This window comes from Cyprinodon tularosa, unplaced genomic scaffold, assembly GCF_016077235.1.
Source record: "Cyprinodon tularosa strain WSP-4 unplaced genomic scaffold, ASM1607723v1 ctg971, whole genome shotgun sequence".
Lineage (NCBI taxonomy): Eukaryota > Metazoa > Chordata > Actinopteri > Cyprinodontiformes > Cyprinodontidae > Cyprinodon > Cyprinodon tularosa.
Genome location: NW_024039753.1, coordinates 156,714 through 173,729, shown reverse-complemented (window position 1 = coordinate 173,729; position 17,016 = coordinate 156,714).

The following is a 17,016-nucleotide window of genomic DNA, read 5'->3' as shown; positions in this document are numbered from 1 at the left end:
CTTTGTCTACATAATGGAGACTCTTCTAAACAAATGTTTTTTCTTCCTTTCAAAAATGCTCATAATTTTTTGAAGAAAAGTGTTGCTAATTGCTAATGTATTAGCAGCGTTGCCTTCGAACCAGACGGCCTCATGTTCATATTGAATCTTCCCACTTGTACCGAGTCAAACGCCAGCCGAATGCGTTTGGCAAGAAAGCACCTTCACTCAGAATAAACGACATGTCATTTAGAAAGCTACTGAAGAGCAAAGGATCAAGCCAACTGCCTTGTGGAATTCTACACCTTAGGGCAGGGGTGGGTAAGTCCAGTTCCTGAGGTTCCTGTCACACCTTGAGGATTTAGCCAGCGTATACCTGACATCCCAGAATCTCCTAAAACGCTGGCATAGACTAAACTTTCTATTTATTTTTTTCAATATTGGGCGTATACATAGAGTATTAATAACAAGTCCAGAACTTCTGGCCAACGACAGCCTAACTTCTGCATAATGCACGGCAGCGTAATGCCTATGATTTCCTGAGGAGGGCAGCGATGTGCCCGGAGGCGCCCAGTCTGCATAAAAACATGTCTTTGATCGCGGTATTAACCTAGTTGCTGTTAACCGGCCACCCAAAAAAAAAAAAGAATAAATAAATGAAAACAAACAAAAAGAAAGAAAAAAAGAAGGTTTGCAGTCGCAGCAGATTGAGCGTCATGTCTGCTAGGAAGTGTGTGGGTGGTGGGCGTGAACGCAGGGAGGATCCATCACTCACCTTCTGGCTCACCCTATGATGGGGATGAAGTCTGAAGGAGAACTGACGGTTTCCTCCTGTGAACCCCCTTTATACCAAAACGCTGCCAATACGCCATTATACAGTAGCTGGAAGTTAGAAACACGTTCAGCGCTCGTCTGGAACACGGCAGATACGCTGATATGTTGGAGAGAAGTTCTTGATTGTCAGAGTTCTGGTTCTGTTATGTTTTCTTTTGATTTTTCATTTTTACTTTGCTCCATGTTTTCTAGTTTTAGTGGTTTAATTCTTATTTAGTTGTTTTCTCTGGTTATTTCTCAGTTTGCAGGTTTTTATTTGTTGCCCTCTGCTGCCCTCTTGTGTTCTCCTTTTTCCCTAGCTCCTTTTCTGTTCTGCTCTGCTCACACCTGCTCCCAATCTGCTCGTTAGTCCTCTCTTTGTTTCAATCTCCCATAAATACGCTCTCTGTTCAGTTCCTCAGTGCTGGTTCCTCGTCAAACTTCCTCCAACTTCGTCTCTCTGAGTCTTCCTCCTCGTGATAGTCTTCTCCACTGATGTCTCCATGGTTTCTGGTTTGTTTTTGTCTTTGATTTTTAATGTTTGATTTTGTGGATTTTGATTAAATCCACAAGACACTCACCTCTGCCTACCTGACTCTGCTTTTGGGTCCTCAAACCTCAATGAAATCCTGACATTAATAAGTTACGTAGAAGTTATGCACAACTTAACCAGAGCATTAGGATAAGCTAGATGCCAATGCCGAATTATGAGTAACTTACACTTAACATATGTCAACGATCAGATAACTGACCTGTAACTTATAACCCACGGTTGGCAGACGCTGGCATACATTCGGACGTATGTCGTCCGACGTACTCGCCGTATGTCGATGCGTGCCAGCGTGTTTCAGCGTGCTCATAACTTATACAAAACATACCAAGATCCAACGGATGCCATCTTTCTGCCAGATGTTTCATACGTCAGGCATACGCTGGTCTAAATCGTCAAGGTGTGACAGGGGGCTTGAGAGCAGGTATCCTGCAACTTTTAGATGTGCCTTTGGTTCAACACACCTGAGTCAAGTATTTTGATGATTGAGAGGACTCTGAAGGAACTAACCGCATACTTAGGAGGTTATTTAGTCATTGGATTCAGGTGTGTTGGACCAACGATGGGTCTAAAAGTTTAAGGATATTAGCTCCAAGGAACTGGAATTACCCACCCCTACTTTAGGGTTATAGTGTCACAGATTAATGTTATGGTAAGAGGGCCTATTTAAAGGGGAGCAAAAGCTAAGAAATAAATATTTAAAGAAATCATTCAAAGCTCAATTTAAAGACAAAACATAACAGGTTAATTTAACGTTTACAATTAGGGATGCACGATATAATGGGCCCCCTATCGGTATCGGCCTTAAAACTGAATATCGGACATCGGCCACCCCACCGATATTTAACCCGATATTTGATCAGCTTCTGAGTTTCTAAAGTCTAAAAAAAAATAAAAAAAAATACTACTTCTTCTTCCGCCTCAAAAACTTCTTTTCTACAGACTTAAAAACTTCTAAAGACGAGGGAAAAAAATATTGATACATTAAAATCTCCCAATATCTTCATATGCTGATATATTGCCATTTAAAAACACCATATCAATCTCTTTTACTAATGAAATATTGCTATATGTCAACATACATATATTTATATGTTGATATATTGACGCGGTATCGATCTATTTTACTAACAAAATCTCACAAGAATGTGCAAAATATCACGAGAGTTTGTAACAGAACGATGAAATTTCACCAGATTTTGAAAGTAAAATAGATCGATACCGCGTTTTTAAAAATCCATTTGATATCAGCATATGAAAATATATTTGAGTATATTATTTTTCAAAGTGTCAGAAATGGATAATAAAACTGCTATTTTCAATGACTACTTATTTTTGTCCAGCTTTAACATCGGTATCGATATCGGTTATCGGCTACATGAGTTTTTAAATATCGGCATATCGGATATCGGCCAAAATCCCAATATAATGCATCCCTAATTACAATCATTACCAACATTCAGCATGTCCTTAAACTTTTAATTCCCTTCAGCAGCATCTCTCTATAGAGATAATATTGGGCTCAGAACCTGATATTCTGATAATTTCAGCCTCTGATTAAAGTAAGTCTTCCACTCCATCACAGCCACCTTCTCCCTTCTGTCACTTTGAAGAGCCTGGTTAGACACTGGGTACATTAAGGACTTTTGACATCATGAGAGAGAACAAAGAAGGCCCAAACCTTACACTATTAAAATAGATTCACCAAAACCAATTGTGTTATATTAGCTTGGAAATGACAGAGCGAAAAGTGACGAGGGGCCTTTGTGGTAGTAGGAGTTCCCCCCACACCATGAAATTTGTATACTTGGCCACTAAGAAAACAATTCTCGCTGGTGCGTTGAGCAGCCTTTTCCGTTCTCGCACAGAGAGTGTCGCTGGGCGAGTGAGGGAGTGTGAAGCCTCTTTAATTGCCTTCGGTCACCCACAACGTTGAACTGGAGCGCCACGCAGCTTAGCAGAGGAACCGGGCAGAGGGGCCTGATAGATATTTTATCGCTCAAGTTAACGGTTAATGAATTCCCAAAGTGAAATCTGTCACTTCAGAAATAAAGAGGGAGGCAAATTAAAGGGAGATAGAGAGAGACGGGGGAAGAAAGGGACTGGAGAGGGTGACACAGTTTTAGAATGCCCTATCTTCTGGCCATCCCCGTTTTTCAATGGAATAAAGAAAACTCAGCCTCTTTCTTTTCCTCTTTTCTTCTCCATCTTTTTTTCTTTACTCCCTCCCTCACTGCTATCTCTCTCTCGCCGCTTTTCTCTGCAAAAAAAAAAAAAAAAATTCTCATGAATGATTTATATGTGTCTTGTTATCAGCAACGATTTCTATAGACCCCGACGCATTCACCAAGACATTTGTGGCGTAATTGTTAATTTTAATGCCATAATGGCTTCAGATGGGAGCTCAGATTAGACATTTATTACACAATTAAATGAAACATACTCAAGAATCACAAAAGCCTCCCGTAATTATTTCAGGCCATTAATAAAATGGGCATTAAATTATATTGGACACAAAAGAGAAGTGAAATAGATTTCCATTAGAGCAATAGAGGCAGAGAGGGGGTAATAGATCCTGGCTGAATTCGCTCTGAAATTAATTGTTGCCCAGCCTATTTCCACACACAGTGGAATAAATGAATGAGAAAGGAGAGGAAGAGAAGAACGAGTTGGTGGCCGAGAGGGTGAAGAGAGGGGTGGGGGGGGGGGGTTACATTAAGAGCCTCTGATAAAAAACCTTTTGTTTGACACTCGACAATGGACCCTCAGCTCGAGAGAGAGAGAGGAGAGAGAGGAGAGTCGGACCAATTTCAATCTTCCGTCCACCCTGCAGAATTTCAGCTCCAGGCTATAACCTTCTTTTCAAGTTTTGTTTGCTGTTGAATAAACAGCTAGCCTATCACACATCTGCTGGAGAATGCACAGAAAAACGAGTGAGAGACTTGACTTGGGAGGCAGGTGAGGGAAACAGAAGCTGCTGGTTGGAAGAAAAGAAAAACTCTGTGACCAGAGAGATCAATGTGCAGTTGGAACACATTCAGACACGGGCAGATTAGGGAAAAAAAACGCATCCTTTTACTGCGAATCAATTAGAACCTTCCAGAAGGATGATAATCAAATGTGTGATGTAGCCTTAATAAAGTGTATGTGGAAGCAAAGAACACCAGAAAACGTTTATTTTCAGATTAAGACAGTTAAATCACATTAAAGCCAAATGATTGGTAAAGACTTCCTGAATCGTCTCCACTGGGAGCTCCAAATTGAACCCCGTACTCTCGTGAGATCCTAAAGTATTAGGCGCTGATATCTCACAAGTCTCTGATGGATCATTTGGCTGGAATTAATTAATCAGTCACTAGTACAGATTGGTGAAATAGTATTTTCTTCCATCTTTCTGATACTCTGATGTTTTTTTCACTGCTGCCCCTTTTTGTTGCTCACAATTTAAACCCGACCATTGGTTCCTTCTCCTTTTCTGGGCTCATGCCTTTTATTCCTCTGTAGATTCTTCCCTCATGTCAACTTTTGTTAGCCTCGTGAGACCATCCTGATGTCGCGAGCTTTCAAGGTTTCACTCGCAGATCAGTCTGGAGACTCTCCCTTAAAGAAAATTTGGAGCCGTTCACCAAACGAACGTCCAATCAGCGTTGGCTTTGAGGCGGGTTGAGGTGTGACGCAACGAGAAGCGCGACAGTTCAGTCTAAAGAACATGGCGGCTTCAGCCGATGAAACTAGCGTTAGCGTGGCTATCGAGCAAGTTTTATCGGAATTACAGAGTATTTCTTCACTGAAAGAAGAGCAAAACACTGCTCTGGAGGCTTTTCTCAGAGGAAAAGATGTTTTTGCTCTTCTCCCGACTGGTTTCAGCAAGAGTTTGATCTATCAATTGGCTCCTCTTCGTCGTCGCTCTGTTAGTACGTCATATGCTTCGTTGATCTGATTGGTTTATTTGGCCCGTCTATCACCAATCCTCTAATATAGGACGGGTTCTTTATTTCACTTGGGTACATCTTGGTCCAGGCCATTATTGGAAGGAGGCCAGAATTAGAGGCAGGCCTCTATTTCTATGTGATCAAAACAGACTACCAATGGAATGAATAAAAATTAGATTTTGTGTCTCTTTAAAACTATAAAATACTAGGTTCATTTATAGAGAAAGTACAGTTACCATAACGGTATACAGAGCATTATTCAGGCATCTTCCAGCAGCAGCCATTTTTCGTCATTGCAATATGAAAAAAAAAAAATAGACAAAATGGAATCAAGGCCAAACTGACTTGCGAAACAAAGTTTTCAAAAAAATGAATGGAAATTGTTCTGCCATCACAGCTAAATTTTATTTGGGGCAGGCTAAGTGGAAGTAGGCTACCAGTATTTCAAGGGAAATTCAGACCAACGAAGGCCAACGAAATTCTGTCATTTTAACGCTGCCTGGTGACCATCAGACCTACCGGTAATCACTCGTGTCTTTCAGATCAGAACAATTGTGTAAGGCCACTACGATCTCTGTGTAAGGATGGGACTTCCCATGCTAAAGGTTTGGATTCGTTGGCAAACATTGGCCCTCTGTGGTACTTGTATGTTACTATCACAAGTTGTTAAGGACTACCCAGAAAGATTGTTGGTTCTAATTATAGCCCCGGCCTGTGTACGAGACCGGCCATTATTTACCTCCATCGACAGCGAGACCGGCCATTATTAGAGACCCGGCCGCTAATGGAATACAGGCCAATATTAGAGGATTTACGGTAGGCCAATCAGCTAACCAGTATTTTCGCCCCTTCCCAAAATTACTTCAACGGAAGGTTTCCAGATGGATATGCGGAGCAAATCCATCTGGCGGAGTCAGGTTAAACTTTTGTCACTTTTAGGGTGAAACCAACCGGAGAAAGGAAACTGCCTGTGATTGGCTACTTTGTCAGGAAATCAAAGTTGGAAATCAGAGAAGAAAGCACTAATTCTCATTTGGCACAAACACAGTTGTCCTAAGCGTGCAGAAACATGTTCATATGCAAGCAGGAGACAATCAGCAAAAATAAAGAGCACAGAGAAGGAGCCTGGGCTCACGGTTGCCATATTCATTCATTGTTTCATTGATGTATAAAGAATTAACCTAACATTTCTTTGTTTTGGTTTGTTTATTTTATTTTATTAAATGCCAGACTTTGGGAATAACTTTACATTTTTGTCTTAATTTAGTATAACATTAGAGCTGTAATGATCCCATATTTAGCTCCGCCTGTGAGGTCAGGTTTTTAGGAGAGTCTGTCTGTCTGTCTGTCTGTCTGTCTGTCTGTCTGTCTGTCTGACTGTCTGAATGTCTGTCTGTCTGTCTGTCTGTCTGTCTGTCTGTCTGTCTGTCTGTCTGTCTGAATGTCTGTCTGACTGTCTGTCTGTCTGTCTGTCTGTCTGTCTGTCTGACTGTCTGAATGTCTGTCTGTCTGTCTGTCTGTCTGTCTGTCTGTCTGTCTGACTGTCTGTCTGTCTGTCTGTCTGACTGTCTGTCTGTCTGTCTGTCTGTCTGTCTGTCTGTCTGACTGTCTGTCTGTCTGTCTGTCTGTCTGTCTGTCTGTCTGTCTGTCTGACTGTCTGTCTGTCTGTCTGTCTGTCTGTCTGTCTGTCTGTCTGTCTGTCTGTCTGTCTGTCTGTCTGTCTGTCTGTCTGTCTGTCTGACTGTCTGAATGTCTGTCTGTCTGTGTAAAGGATAACTTGAAAAGTTATGGAGGGATTTTAATTAAAGTTTTGGCAGAGGCGTCTCTCATGCCAACTGTAATGGATAGTGAGCTATTTAAAATGAATTGCCTAATTTGTTTTTTGTAGACTATTTAATGTAAATTATTGGAAGTGAATTTTCTAAATGTTGCACATTGTTTATAGATGTTTGTCTCTCCTGATCAGCATCGTTTGTGGTTTGTTTAATGGTATTTGTACTTTGTCATGTTTAAGGGTTTTTTTGTACCTCACGGCTTGCCGTAGCTGATGAGAGCAGACCCTATAAATGCCCTCCCCCTTTCTATCAGACAGGCCCCTACACTCAGCTCTTTTAAAACCCTTTTAAAGACCCACTTTTTCTCTCAGGCCTTTGAGTGAGACTTCGACTTTTTTTTTTTTTTTTTTTTTTGCTCTTACTGTTTTTTTAATCTTTGAGTTTGTCCTGTGTTGTGGTGATAATTGTGTTTTATAATCTGCTCAAATGACCTGTACAGCGCTTTGATTTTAGCTTTGGCTGACTGAAAGCGCTTTATAAATAAAGTTGAGTTGAGTATAAAAGCTGGTAGAATCATCGTTCCAATTAATGACTTGAACTGTCCAGCTGTTTGTCATCAAACAATCAACACTTATGCTATGTTCAGACGAATCAGACCGCAAGCAGCAGGAGAAGCAAAAGCGCGCGTGCTGCTTCATGTTTGATGCTTGTGCAAGTTTAGCTCTGACGCACGGCTGAAGCATCTTTGCTGCTCTAGCTGTGTGGTCGACAACTGGGTCTGATGCGTGTTGAGTGGAGCTACCCTATCCTTTATTTGTCTATAACAATGGCAGCTATATTTGCTGTGATCAGTGGGTAGAAAGAAATTTTAATATATTTTTAAGTGAGAAAATCCACCTGATATGATCCTGCCTTCAAACATTATTTCGCCGTCGGAGCCACTCAGACCCGTTGCGGTGCGCTGTCACTAGGAATCCCGTTCAGCAGCAGCTTCTGGCCCGGTCGCCTCCTCGCAGTTCGAAGCTGCTGGAAGTAGGTGTTAATGTTTTCACCTACGTAATGCAAACTGCAGGCAGCAGGATAATAAAAGCCAACATATTCTGCCGGCAGGTTTCGACCTTTGAAGTTAATTTAGGCGTTAATAAACAGTTTCAGAGGAGTGATCATAGCGCTCTGCATCAGCAGTGCTGTGTCTGACTCCCTGCCAGCTCCCAGATCAGCTTCTCTGATTGGTGGATGTGGCGTGTCGAGCAGCAGAAGTTCAATTTTTTGCAGCGCGTCCCGCGCTTTAGATGCTCAAAAGATCATGAGGCGCTGCTTCAGCTGATCAGACGCGCTGCAGGACTTTTTGCTGCGTCTCGATGTGCATCAACCACTGACTTTGCATGTAAACTAGCTGCTTCTGCTGCTTCTGCTGCCTCTGCTGCTTTAGGTGTGAACGTAGTATTAGTGTTCCCCATTGAAAATAGCAAGGTAAGTTTAGTTTTGTTGTTTGTATGGTAGTAACTGTGGTGACTGTGATGAGGATATTCATCAAATAAAATAAAGCACTTAATTCCCCCCTCAAGACTGGCTGAGTAATTCAAGTTCTGGGGAGCAGCTTCACCAAGGAACAATCCGTTACATTTTACTGATAATCCAGATCATAAAGTGGATGCAGGGATTTTGTAAAAAGATTCTCTAACATTGAGAGATTGGGATATTTGGCAGAACAAGCAGTTCTCCATTTAGCCTGAGGGTGGCAGCAGAGACTATGGACAGCCTCAGCATCGGACTCAAAACGTCCAGAGGGATTTTACTGAAGACAAAAACAAGAAAAGAGAACATGTTGATCTGTTAGCAGGATCCATTGAAAACTTAAGAATGGATTTTTTTTTTTTACCATAGCTGCTCCTCGTGCCAAAGAACAATTCATTCAAATTTGGTAACAGTGCAGATCACGTGCTAGCTTTAGCTATAGGTGTAAATCATAAGTATGGACACAATTTGCTGCCTCTGAGTGCTTTTCTGGTTAAATAGGTTTCCTGTCAAAAGTCAAATGAATGAATGAATGAATTAATGAATGAATGAATGAATGAATGAATTAATGAATTAATGAATGAGAAAAAGAGACTAGTTAACATCAAACAAAACCAAACTCCAATTCCCAAACAAACTAAATGAACATAAATAGAAACAAAACCCTCCACCAAATAAAACCTGTCGATATATATTTATATATATATATATACAGAGATGGGAAGTAACGAAGTACAAATACTTCATTACTGTACTCAAGTAGATTTTTCTGATATTTTTACTTTACTACTTATTTTTATGGCGACTTTTTACCTCTACTCCTTACATTTTTACACAAATATCTGTACTTTCTACTCCTTACATTTAAAAAAATTGGCTCGTTACTTTAGTTTTGAATCATTTCAATGGAGTTACCGTTATTATTTTTCACGTCATCAATACCAAATTCAATCTAATTGGATGGGAATCTACGTTGCATTTGACGCACCACTACAAGATGAATCGACAGATTCGGCGGTATTCATTGGCGGCAAATCATTGCAGCTTGGTGGCGGTGGCGTTAGCATAGTAGCATGGACGACGAGATGATTGAAAATGAACACAACGGAGATCTAGTCCTATTGGCAGACATCCATTTAAAATGTAGGCAACGGCATGAAAAAAGTGGTTTCTACTTTTACTTTTATACTTTAAGTACATTTACAAGCCTGTACTTTGTTACTTTTACTTGAGTAAAGAAGTTTAATCAGTACATCCACTTTTACCAGAGTATTTTTTAACACAAGTATCTGTACTTTTACTCAAGTACGGAAAGTCAGTACTTTTGCCATCTCTGTATATATATATATATATATTTTTTTTTCTCTCATCATTAAGGAAAAGTTACAGGTTTGTAATTTATGTTGCCATTTTGTATAGCGTTTTATGCTTTATAGGATATAAATGCGGGTACAAACAACTGAAAATAAGTCATAGAGCCTCTCCTGCTTGTGAAACATGTTAACATAAAGTTAAATTTATAATTCTCGTAGTAAACTTGGTTTGATTCAAGTTCTCCTCTTTAGGACCCTGAGGAAGGGCTGAAAATGTTAAAATGGAAATGAATCCATTTGTTTAATTGCATTTATAAATACGGGTATTACTAATACACTCTAAAAAATGACATGTTGGAATTAAGTTATGTCATCTGGTTCAACTAAAAGTAGTTATTTAAATGCAAAGACTTTATATATTTTCAACATAACAGTTTAACCCTTTATAGGGCCTCAGTGAGGTCTAGAAGCACTGGATCTATATCCAGCCATTCATCTTATTTTGCCATTTGAACAATTGCGATGAGCCTTTGAATGATATATTATCTACTGTAAATTAAGTTTAAAAGGTTAACAAGTAGAGAAAGAAAGGTAAAAAGTTAATTGAAAAGTTAAAAAGTTAATTAGCCTAGTTAACAATTATATTTAGGTTTATAAACTGAAAACTGTCAGTTCCAGTATCAGCATTAAAGCCTCTAAAGTTTTTTTGGACTAAAAAATTTGTTTCTTTTACTCTCAGAGTGTTTTTCATGAATTTCTCATAGAAGCACTTTTGTTATTTTTCTTAATATATGTAATAATAAATTCCAATAACATTATTGGCTTAAAATTTGGATTTTCTTTTTATGGATTTCACTGAGTGCCCAATAAAGGGTTAAGTAAAGCCAAACAGAGGAAGATCATCAAATCCTGCAAATGTAAACTGAAGTTTGGATAACCTAATGCCGTGAAGTTAAACTTAACCATTGCTAATTACAGCTAATAGTGCCAGTTTAGTTCCCTTTAAAGGTACACTATGCAACCGGTGTTGATTTTCCAGCGAGGCTCCCCCCAGAGGGCGAAAGTAAAAGTGAACTGTCGTAAATACGCACAGCTGTTCTCCTGGTTTCTCCGTCAAGCCAGGCGCGGTTGTTTTGAGCTTAGCAGACAGGCGAACGCAATGAATGACTAAGCATCTGACGCGCCGCAAACGCGCTGCTGCTCGAGATGGAAAAATTGAATTTTTGCTGCTCGACGCGCCGCGTCAACCAATCAGAGAAGCTGATCTGGGAGCTGGCAGAGAGACAGACACATCGCTGATGATACAGAGAGCTATGATTGCTCCTCTGAAACAGTTTATTGACGCCTAAATTAACTTAAAATGCAGAAATCTGCCGGCAGAATATGTTGGCTTTAATTATCCTGCTGCCTGCAGTTTCGATTATTTAGATGAAAAACACCTACCAGCTGCCGCGGTGAACCGTGAGGAGGCGACCCGGCCAGAGGCTGCTGATGAAGGGATTCCTACTGTCGGCGCACCGCTGGTATGTGGGGGTCTGAGCGGCTCCGACAGAAAAAATATTGTAAGGCAGGATAATAATCTGAATGAACTGACTGCAATGATTACGTTTTCAGGTGTATTTTCTCACTTAAAAACATATTAAAACTACTTTATTCCCACTGATCACAGCAAATATAGCTGCAAGGCAGAGAAAGGATAGTGAAGCTCCGCCCAACACGCGTCAGACACACTTTTGCACCCCGCAGCCAGAGCAGCAAAGCTGCTTCAGCCGCGCGTCAGAACTAACTGGTACAAGCAGCAAAAATGAAGCAGCAGACGCGATTTTGCTGATTTTGCTGCGTCCGGTGTGAAAGCAGCACTGCACAAAGATCGCCACTGTGCTAGCAACGAGCATGCTTTTAATTGGGGGCGTGTAGCAGTTCTCGCCGTAAAGCAAGACCGACTCTCGCGAGACTTCTGAGCCTGTGGGTGCGGGCCGAGGGCTCCTGCAATTGCAAGTGCGGTATTTCCCCCACAGACCACCAGGGCGGCCGAGAAAACCTCAGTTCAACCTGAAATGACTCATTTAATCATCCAAAACGTTATGGAACACATTAATTAACTGAAAATTTTTGCATAGTGTGCCTTTAAGTTATACCATCATGTTGCATTAATGTTATTGAATTCACTGATTGGATTTATTATATTTATGCTGCAGCTAAACATTCAAGTTAAGTGGAAGCAGGTGATAAAACTGCTTTTCCTTATGTTTCTTAATATTACTTAAATCTATCATACATATAACCAACTTAAGTTTATTAAAAAGTCACATTTTAAAAGAGGAAAGTGGATTAGAATGAATTATAACTTCAAAAATGAAAAGAAAACCCTAATTATGTTCAAGAGGCCTCTCCCTGTAGCCCGCTCTCATGTCTCTCATGGAGCCACAGAGGATAAACATACTGCTAAGCATTCTGGGAAAAGACAGGAAGTCCATTCTGGTTAACTGCTACAGACAATATTCATTTTTCTAAATACCTTCATTACGTTTAAAGTTACAGGGTTGCTCTAAAGTAGTTTGTTTTTATTTAAAAACAATAAAATAAATAAAATAAAACCTTGATTTTTAAGTAATAATCTGAGAATATGATTACTTAAAATTAGCAATGTCCCAATTTCCTTTCTTATACAGGAAAAAACTGCAGACAATAAAAATTAACATATAAACCTATACAGTTCTAGGTGACAGGATTGTGTTAAAGTCCCTTTTAACCTTCTTATGTTTGGCATAAAACAAAAAAGTACATTTTTGTTTGTAATCTGGTCATAAAAGAGTCGTATAATGCAAACAGCATATTCATTTGCAGTTTCTTTGTTATTGTTTGGTGCAGCTGCAGCCAAACTTTATATTAAATACATTTTATCTACTGAGCCAGTCTCATGTGGAAAGCTGAAATCCCCCTGCAAGGAAGGCAGGCTGTAAATTAGATTTTTTTTTCCCTCTTAATGAAGGTCAGGAGAGAGTCACATCTTTCCTTATGTGATAATTTATCCCTATCTTCTGTTATCTCTGTTTTGGCCCCTTTAATCCTAATTGTATTGTATAATTGTGGTGATTTGGACCTTGCGGTCTTTGAAGCATTGGCCTATCCTTTCATTATTACCTGATGCCTTGAACCTCTGCTTACTTTTCTTCTCTCGCTGCTCTGTTCTGTGTTATCCGCTTCTGTGGAATAAAAGGGGAGAGCAGCTCAAGTTCAGTCATTTTGAATTTTATTCAGGTCTGATTTCACTATCATACTGAGGAACCATTCCAATCACAAAGATGTGATACACACCAATCCCGTCTGTAATATAGTCCACATGTTGGAAAATGCAGCTCAGAAGCGGCTTATTGCTGTTTTGATTGCTTCTCAGTATCAATGAATGAAGCCTGAAAAGGGATCCTGTCAAAAAGGTCTGCAGCATTATGAGCAGAATATGAGTTTTATAATTGCTTCCTGAGAGACGGAGCGCATGTTTGTGTTAAACACGTTTAGAACAACAGTGGTGAGTCTAACGCAGCTCTTCCCACACAAACAGATACCTTTACCTTCACACGGCTTGTTTCACTCCAAGCTCCTTCACATTCCTGCAATTCATTTGTTTTATGAAGGGTTCAGAAATGTGCGTTATTGTAAACAAAGCTTTGTGGTTAAAATGTTTATGCTGGAGCTCAGTGGTGATGTGTACATATTTGAAAGTGAAACTTGATGTAGATGCCATATTATTGGTGTTTAAATGCCTGCTTTAATTTGTTTAAACCAGTACTTCAAACATTTATCCCCATGGGTGGTTCTAGACAGGAACCTACAGGGGCCAGCACACCTTTAGAGCTGGCCCCTGTTAAGGTGTACATACAGCAGACGCTGCCAAGTGCTCTGCAGCAACGGGTTTCTGAGCAGAGAAGAACTTTCTCTATACATGGGTGAATAATTTAATAAGAAACATGTCTGGGAATGTTGGAAAAATGATATGTGACATATTCCATGCTTTAATCACTTTAATATCTGTGTCTTGATCATCTGAATAGAAATCAATTATTCTAGTTTGTCACAATTATAAAGGATTTCTGAGTGAGGGTACAGGAATGAACTTAATGAAAGATGAACTTTATGAAAAAAAGTGAGTTTATTGGCAGATCGTTTTATCTACCTGCTTAATTTAAGGGCAAATACAGCGATTTTGGGATCTTTGCTCTTTTAGATCCGTTTTTGCAGTGTACTACTAAATCTATTTCTTATGATTTGCACTGACTTGGACTAATTTATTATTTCATATTTACAATTTACAATTTAAGTATAGACAGCTTTAAGTTCCAGGTGTATTAAGAAAGGATCACAAGTTTTATCTGTTAGATCAGGAATCTGAAACCTTGCCTTTGTGGGAGTTATTTTTCTTGTTCTGTGTCCCCATTAAACTTTTTTCTTTATAACAAACAGTGGCCTTTGGTAGCTATAAAAGAGCTATGGACATACACACATGAGCTTGAAGAATATCAACTGTATAATTATTATTTATCTAAATCTGGTTGCCACAGAAAGGACAAAACAGGAAAGCTGTGGTTAAAAAAAAACCCATAAAGGATTCAAATTAAAACTTTTCTATGAACCATGTGATGCAGGTTTTATAGAACTAAAACCTTTTACCTCTGTGCAATGAACACCATGAAACATGGTGGTGGCAGCATCATGCTGTGTAAATGTTTTTATTCAGCAGGGATGTGAAAGCTGATGGGAAGAAAGATAGAAATACATAATTACTTCTTTAGACCTAAAGCAGCACAGAGACTGTAAAAAGATTTAAAAATAGATAATCGCACCTAGCTGGACAAAAAAAACAAGAAAACTGGGAATCCCTAGAGATGTGTGTTCTTTCACATAAGTACATCAAGTTATGTGAATAATTTCACTGAACACTGCAGGCTGACACTCAGTTCCGCCTAATTTTTGATTTTTAACAAAAATATAACACTGTGCATTCTGCTAAGAATTGTAAAGCTGTAGATCAGTCAAGCTATGTCAGTTCATGACATTTCATTTTATGTTTGTCACGGAGAACTGCTAAAAAGGATGAAAGTCCAGTGAAACACGCTGAAATTTCAACATGTATACACACACACATATATATATATATAGATCTATATATATATAGATCTATATATATATATAGATCTATATACAGGTGTTGGTCATAAAATTAGAATATCATGAAAAAGTAGATTGATTTCAGTAATTCCATTTAAAAAGTGAAACTTGTATATTATATTCATACATTACATACAAACTCATATATTTCAGATGTTTATTTTGTTTAATTTTGATGATTACAAATGACAACAAATGAAAATCTCAAATTCATCATATCAGAAAATTAGAATATTACTGAAGACCAATAAAAACAAAGGATTTATAGAAATGTTGGCCAACTGAAAAGTATGAACATGAAAAGTATGAGCATGTACAGCACTCAGTATTTAGTTGGGCCTCCTTTGGCCTGTATTACTGCAGCAATGCGGCGTGGCATGGAGTCGATCAGTCTGTGGCACTGCTCAGGTGTTATGATAGCCCAGGTTGCTCTAATAGTGGCTTTTAGCTCTTCTGAATTGTTGGGTCTGGTGTATTGCATCTTCTTCTTCACAATACCCCATAGATTTTCTATGGGGTTAAGGTCAGGAGAGTTTGCTGGCCAATTAAGAACAGGGATACCATGGTCCTTCAACCAGGTACTGGTAGCTTTGGCACTGTGTGCAGGTGCCAAGTCCTGTTGGAAAATGAAATCTGCATCTCCAAAAAGTTGGTCAGCTGCAGGAAGCATGAAGTGCTCTAAAACTTCCTGGTATGTGGCTGCGTTGACCCTGGACCTCAGAAAACACAATGGACCAACACCAGCAGATGACATGGCACCCCAAACCATCACTGACTGTGGAAACTTTACACTGGACTTCAAGCAACGTGGATGAAGTGCCTCTCTTCTTTTCCTCCAGACTCTGGGACCTTGATTTCCAAAGGAAATGCAAAATTTACTTTCATCAGAGAACATGACTTTGGACCACTCACCAGCAGTCCAGTCCTGTTTCTCTTTAGCCCAGGCAAGACGCTTCTGACGCTGTCTGTGGTTCAAGAGTGGCTTGACACAAGGAATGCGACAGCAGAAACCCATGTCTTTCATACGTCTGTGTGTGGTGGTTCTTGAAGCACTCACTCCAGCTGCAGTCCACTCTTTGTGAATCTCCCCCACATTTTTGAAGGGGTTTTGTTTCACAATCCTCTCCAGGGTGCGGTTATCTCTCTTGCTTGTACACTTTTTTCGACCACATCTTTTCCTTCCCTTCGCCTCTCTATTAATGTGCTTGGACACTGAGCTCTGTGAACAGCCAGCCTCTTTAGCGATGACCTTTTGTGTCTTGCCCTCCTTGTGCAAGGTGTCGATGGTCGTCTTTTGGACAACTGTCAAGTCAGCAGTCTTCCCCATGATTGTGTAGCCTATAGAACTAGACTGAAAGACCATTTAAAGGCTTTTGCAGGTGGTTTGAGTTAATTAGCTGATTAGAGTGTGGCACCAGGGGCCATCAATTTTGAACCTTTTCACAATATTCTAATTTTCTGATATGATGAATTTGAGATTTTCATTTGTTGTCATTTGTAATCATCAAAATTAAACAAAATAAACATCTGAAATATATGAGTTTGTATGTAATGTATGAATATAATATACAAGTTTCACTTTTTAAATGGAATTACTGAAATCAATCTACTTTTTCATGATATTCTAATTTTATGACCAGCACCTGTATATATAGTGGCGGTGGGGGGTTCGAGGCAGTATCGCAGGGAAGAAACCCTCTTACTGCTGTGCACGGTGCTTCAGCACCACGGACAGCTACAGCGGATGGAGCTTACCTCGGAGCTCCGCGGGGCCCCCGGCGGACTAATGGGGTCAGGCCGCCCCCCCCTCACTAAATGGATGGAGACACGAGTCCGGAGATAATCTGTTTTTTGTTGTTGTTTTTTTTGGTTTTGTTTGTTTTTTATGCGCGTGCACGTTTTCCATTTGTCCCGCGCGCTTTAAATTGGCTGTTTATCAGTTTAATATCTATTACAGATCTTATGACTCT